A 6,771-nucleotide genomic window follows, 5' to 3' on the forward strand; every position below is an offset into this window, starting at 1 on the left:
GAAGTCATCTTCAGGTACAGAACCCATCCTTGACTCATCTTATGAGCAAATACAATTTACTCTACTCTTCTAATTTGACTTTTCAAAAAGGACGTGTGATTTATCATATGTTAAACAAGTTATACAATATGTCTGGAAAGGAAATGGTCATAGATATAAATGTTTAAATGCAAACACAAAAACAGCAACAAGATGTCAAAGTGGCTTAAACAACAAACATACCTAAGAAGACCAATTGTTGGTGTGCATGAGGAGTAGTAATAGGAAGTCTTATTCTTTAGTCACTTTGGAAAACAGTTTGGAAGTTTTGTACAAAGCTAAGTAAGTTCTTGCCATGTGATCTAGAAACAGAACTCCTAGGTTTTTCCCTAACTAATTTGAGGAGTCTGGGTCCACAAAAACCTGCATGCAAATATTTATAGCAGTTTTATTCATACTCACTCAAAACTCTCTCAAAACTCAAAGCAACCAAGGTATCTCCAATGGGTGAATAAAGACCAAAATATGGCTTATCATCTGTGGGACGTTATCCACTCAAAAAAGGTAGGAAGTGGCCTCCTAGCTGGCTAACATTCTAAATTTGATTCAGAATGAGTTTACCTGTGAGAATATATGTATGTAAAAATTCATTAAGCAGTACACACAAGATTTGTGCACTTTGATGTCTATATCTTATGGCTCAATTATAAATAAATGAAACTAATTTTTTGAAAATATTTTAAGGATTATATAACCATTATCATATAGTAATAATTTCTTTTCATAATAGAAAGCACTAAGCTTTCTACAGAGCATTTTTCCCCAAGAAAATCTCTTTTTGAGCCTGAGTTATGACCACCATTAAACTAACAATTTATTAAGTGGTTGAAAAATTACTTCATGCTGCTGTGGACATTGTTGGCACATTGTGTCTAAGCCGTTAGCACTCAGTAGTAGAATGGTATGGGAGTGAGCAATACATTGGATTATACGATTCCATGAATGGATTTGTAGTCAAGGCCATTATAAGGAGTTTAGAACTTTATATTGGAGTAGTCTATAACTCATCTTGGTTCCTGAAATCATTAGGAGTATTCAAGGCAGTAATATATTTTAAATTTCATATCGTTGTAGACCATCTTTTTAATTATATAAGAGTTCATATAAAATATGAAGTTGTGGGGAATAAGCTTAGGGATCCCTCTGGGCTTACACCACTGGGTTAACAAGGCATAAAGAAATACTAAGTCATTGGATGCTCTCACTTGACATTGGGTAAACAAGATTAGCACCCCAGAATAGGGAGGGGCAAAGACACCCCAAAATAGAGAGGGGGTACAGAGCCCCCAGAATAGAGAGAGAGGAATAGAAAGGGGTGCAGAAGCACCCACTACAAAGGTATATGAGGTAAGCAAGACTAGGCATCAAGGGCAAAGCGTCCTGCAATTTAGTACTATGGCAGAAATCTGCTTTCACAGGAGGGAAGGACCAAGTTAAGTACAGGTAAACTGGGCTATACACCACTGCGCTGCAGGTGAGCCAGCCCAGAGCAGAGAGGATTAACAAAAGGAAAGGTGCCTTAGTAACTCTGAGGTCACGTGTCCTACCTATCTCAACCCCCTTGGCTAGCTAAGATAGAGGCCGTGCCTCACGTCCACTGTCAACTTTCTGCCCGGCACCAGAATTTTGTTTTCTATTAACCCAAACCCTAACCCCAAATATCTTAAAGATCCTCTTTCCCTCATCTCTACAAGCTAATGTTCACAGATTCATTGTCTCTTTGTGCAGGTCCATTGCCATGTTTGCAAGCCTTCTGATCCTAATAAAAACGGGGCAAGGAACTTTGTTCGGTGCTCTTGTCTTTTCCTGGACATTAACCATCTCTCTCTCCTATTTTAACCCTGTGTTTGCTTTTTTGCTGGCCGAGAGAGAACTTTAGTCTATGACAGAAAATCAAGAAATTATTGCATATGCATATTACATATAATCAGTGTGTTATCATTGTGAAAAGATCTAGGTTCTATAAGGTGATTATTTAAAAATTTCAGCTAAATTGGTATTTAAGCATTTTCTCTTTTCTCATTCCTCTTCCTTCTTTTAAACAAACAGTCTTATTAAAGGATTTGGCAAAATTGTCTGGGAAAACTTAACTGAAAGAGAACAGAACTAAAAAGTGACGGAGTCCATTTAGGTTGACATGACCACATAACACTTTTAGTGAGCCACCTTTAGTGTGAATCAGAGAAACTATTAATAATTTTTGGTGTCATAAAGGTATAATTTCTGATTTATTATATACCTTTCTTTACACAAAGGTTGGAAACTCTGTCGTAGGCTCTTTCCCTCTCCTCTCTATTCCCTATAAATATGTAGGTGATTAAAGTAAGATTGTATTTTTCTCCAGCAGAGTTTCTTTTTCTACCTCTTATGGATGCTGCTGGACATTATGTCATTTGCTAGGTTCACAAGCCTTAAGATAAATGTTCAGACATGTTATATTTCACCATGATTGATGATATCAATAGAAAAAGATGTAAATTCTACTACAAAGTCAGATTTTCTCTTTTCTTGACCATAATCTAAACTCATACTTAAAAATCAAACAAACGGAACAAAAAAAATAAGCTTCATAAAATGACAAATCTCAAAAGTGCAAGGTCTGCAACAAAGATGCTGAAGAGAGTCTGTATTATTGCTAATGAATACCGGGAGAGTCTATAAATAATCTGAAATGGAATGGCTTGATACAAGGCCTGATCCGGACAGAGACCATGCCTCAATCTACTCACCATGAGGTATGTAATGGAGCAAAATCCTCAAATGTTCTCATCCCTGTCAATGGATGAAATTCTGAGGCTAAAGTTTTCAACTCAACATCACCATAACGGAGGGCAATTATTTACGAGAAGAAGAAAATTATTAAAAAATTAAAATAAAATATGTAGACCTTTGTCAGCAAAGATAGATGAGGGAACAAATGTACATGAAACTTCCTTCCCAAATAGGAAACCTGAAATATTTTCATCCTGTCGCTTTCAAATACAAGGTAATAAATTCCTAAATATTTATCCCCTTCCTATTCTAAGCTCTGGTTCACATTTTCAAATCAATATACCTCATGATTATCTACTAGATTCTACCAAATCCTTGCAATTTGTTATTTGATTGTGGTACCGTTAACATTGTTTTTGATAATTCTGTACTTGATTTTAACATATGACTTTCGATGACATGCACTGTAGTGGGAATAAGTACTTTTTGAGATAGAAACAATTTTGAAAAAAATTTAACTATGTATATTATTCCTTTGTTTATCAGAGTTGTTCAGTAAACATTTGGTAAATACTTCCAGTATTGATATTGGATGACCTTTTGAACATTATCACCATGGCAATTATAATAGATTTCCACTTAGACCACACCACATCTAAAATAAAGCTTTTCTGTACTTCTTTATTTAAAATTTGCCTCTTCTTTTTCTCTTCTTCCAGACATAATCACTACTTTATGTTTTTGTATTATTTTACTCTATCTCGACTACATTTTATGGTTCTGAAACATTTTTTAATTGAATGTCAATATATTATGAAAAAAATGTCATTAGAGTTTACCTTGGAATGAAATGATTGTTCTTTTACCATAATTTGTTTTTTTACCTTTCTATTTACATCATGACCTCCTATTTGGGGAATGTTCTCTGTACTGAGTTGGACATGTCAGTGGAATTTGATTTTGATTTCTATATAATAAATTACTCTAAAATTCTTAGAATATCCAAACAAAAAGAAATACGCACTCTATTTTCAAAATATTGATGAATATTTTTTCCTAAGACAAAATATTAAAATGTGACTTAAGTTTTTTTTTTTTTTTTTCTGTTATGGGATTGGAGGAGTGGGAGTTAAGTGAGAGACAAACACAAATTATTTTTGGTTGAATAAACCAAAATTATTGATATATGAGTTATCAGTAAGACATAAAAATACCACTGTGTAAAAATAATATGTTGATAAATATCTTTTTAAGGGGATTAGTAGGTATCTCTGAACAGAATGCTATACATTCACTTTGAGTGTTTTTTCTCCCACTGGCTTGGGCATGCGAAGATGGGATTTGAGGTTCTGCTATCAAGCTTAGGGTTACTGTAATTTTGGGTAGAGAAGAAGGATCCTGTAAAGGCTGAATACCATGGTGATATTCAGGTCTTAGTTTTTACAATGTGTCTTAGCCCTTTGAGTTATTGAAAAATGTGACTTTTGTAAGAAATAAGACATTCTGCCATCAGTGATAAAAACCTAATAATTTTCAGATAACGACACTTACTTGGACAGTTGATTATAGAGGAATCTGTGCCAGGGTGGGATAAAAATCATGCAAACATTTGATTAAAGCTAGGCTTTAAAAAAACTCCTTTATTAATTAAAAAGATGAATTAATTTCTCTCTCTTTTTCTGTCTTTTTGCTTTCTTTTTCCCCAATTTTTTTTACTGGTAACAGTTCCTTTCCACTCCATTATTTTCTAGATGGAGAAAGGTACCAATTATAATTCTCTGCCTAGGCAGCGGATAAGAACTCTGGATGGAATCAGCTCACAGGAGAGCTTCTACGTGATAGCCCTTGCAAAACCTATGCTTCACTCTTCCCAAATGTTTCAAAAGCCAATTAAATCAAGTACTGATTATTGTGCACCATCGAAAATACGCTTGATGAGCAAGGTGATTTCAGGTGCACTTTCAGGTCTAAAAACTCTAACTAATTGCTGTTTCTTGCATTTGAATATAGGGCTTTCAACACGACATACAAATGCAGTGTCGGATTTGAATATTCTCACACCATTAGAATAACTGAAAATCAACCTCAGTGTAGTACTGAAAAATGACAGGTCAGAAAAAAACAGAAATATAGCCAAAGACACCTGTATCCATTTCTTTGTAATTTGTCAAATAATGCTGGAGATAAACAAGCAGACCATGCAGTTAGTGGAAGGGAAAACCAAGATTTGTTTCTATTCTGTGAAAACAAAATGTAACTAGTGCTACTTGGGGAACAACATCATTGTATGAATAGGTTATTGCTTTATTCTATGAGGAAGGATTGTCCAGTTAAAGAGGAAGAAATTAAAAGCAGTGATAAGCAGTAACGGGTCCTCCAGACAGAGGCAATTGGCGCTGACATCTGATTGTTTCATGTGGTCAATCAGTATGGAAATAATTACAGCCTACAGGGTTGAACTGGGGCTCCAGTGCCTTTCTTTAAGGAGGACACATCAATAAAAGGAGATGCTTTTGTTGTTGTTGTCAGATGAAAGCTAAATATCTGGTAATTCTACTATTGGCAAGTTGGTACCCAGAGAACAGTGAGATATCCAAAATACGGTGATGTTTTGATTTCTTGCTTTAAATAAAATGGGTGAGTACTGAGGTCATATTTTCTTTTTCTTTTTTAATTTATTTATTTGAGAGAGAGAGAGAGAGAGAGGGATCAGGGAAGGGGCAGGGGGAGGTGGAGAGAGAGAGAATCTCAAGCAGGTTCTACACTGTCAGTGTGGAGCCCAATGTTGGGCTCAAAGTCACAAACCATTGAGACCATGACCTGAGCCAAAGTAAGATACTTAACCAACTGAGCCACCAGGTGCCCTGAAGTCATATTTTCTGCCTAACCTCTGCACACTGCATATGAACCCGCCCTGCATATACATATTTTTGTGATATCAACCCTGCACTCATAAAACCCACAGTTCCTCTATGAACAAGAAACAAATGTATTTGATCATATGTTAGAAGTCCATTAAAACTTGTGCCCAAACTTTTAAAAACCTCCATTATATCTCTTTAAGGGCCCCATATTATGTTCTAACTAGCTTATTTGATAATTTCCAAGCAAATCTTGTGTTTGACAATTCTGTGTCTTTGCCTCAGTTGGTTGTTCCTTCTCCTGGAAATATACTCCATTCTGCTGCCCACATAGGGCCAATTTTTACCCATATCCCAAGATACATTTTATGACACCTCCTTGAATTTCTTCTTATAAAACAGTGATCCCCCTTTCTGAAAAATGAGTTTATTTTTACTACTTCTGTGGTACTTACATCATACTGCTATGTGAAACACATGTTGTTGAGTTTATATTATCACCAATAATAACAATACTAAATGTTATATTAAGTCAACACTGATACAAGATTTTTCTGCACAAAGTTATTTTCATCAGGAAAAACTATTTTATCTCTGTTTTTGAAATCAGAAAACCGAAATATAGATGTTAAGAAAAGAGCTAAGGTTAAAGCTAGGGATCAGATCCACATTGGTCTTACTCCAAAGCCTAAAAATGGTGGTCATTGCAATTTATAGTACAGAACTTGAGAATGAACCTTCTCTCTTTTCCATATTTGTGTATTCTTGACCGGTTAAAATAGCTAAGCCAGAGATTGTTAGCTTTGCCTGCAGGTTAGAAAGAATAGGGGATTTTTAAGATCTCTATGTTTAAATATACCTCAGCCCAATTTTAGTAGAATCTGTGGGGCAGTTTTATGGACACGCATATTGTGGTTTTCTGGATAAGTCTGGTAAGTAGTCTGAGAGGAGAGCTACTGTTCTGGGCTTTCATTTGATATCTATTGAATTAAATGAAATTTAAAAAGCTACAACAAAAAGATATTGGAGACAGGAATACAGTACAAATAAGTACATACCTGCACACATAATTGTAAAGATGATGTTTGGATAGGACATGCATTTTGTATGAATGTAGAGAAAAGACCATAATCATGTTTATCTAAAGAAGTTGATTTGT

This window comes from Suricata suricatta, chromosome 1 (assembly GCF_006229205.1).
Source record: "Suricata suricatta isolate VVHF042 chromosome 1, meerkat_22Aug2017_6uvM2_HiC, whole genome shotgun sequence".
Classification (NCBI taxonomy): Eukaryota; Metazoa; Chordata; class Mammalia; order Carnivora; family Herpestidae; genus Suricata; species Suricata suricatta.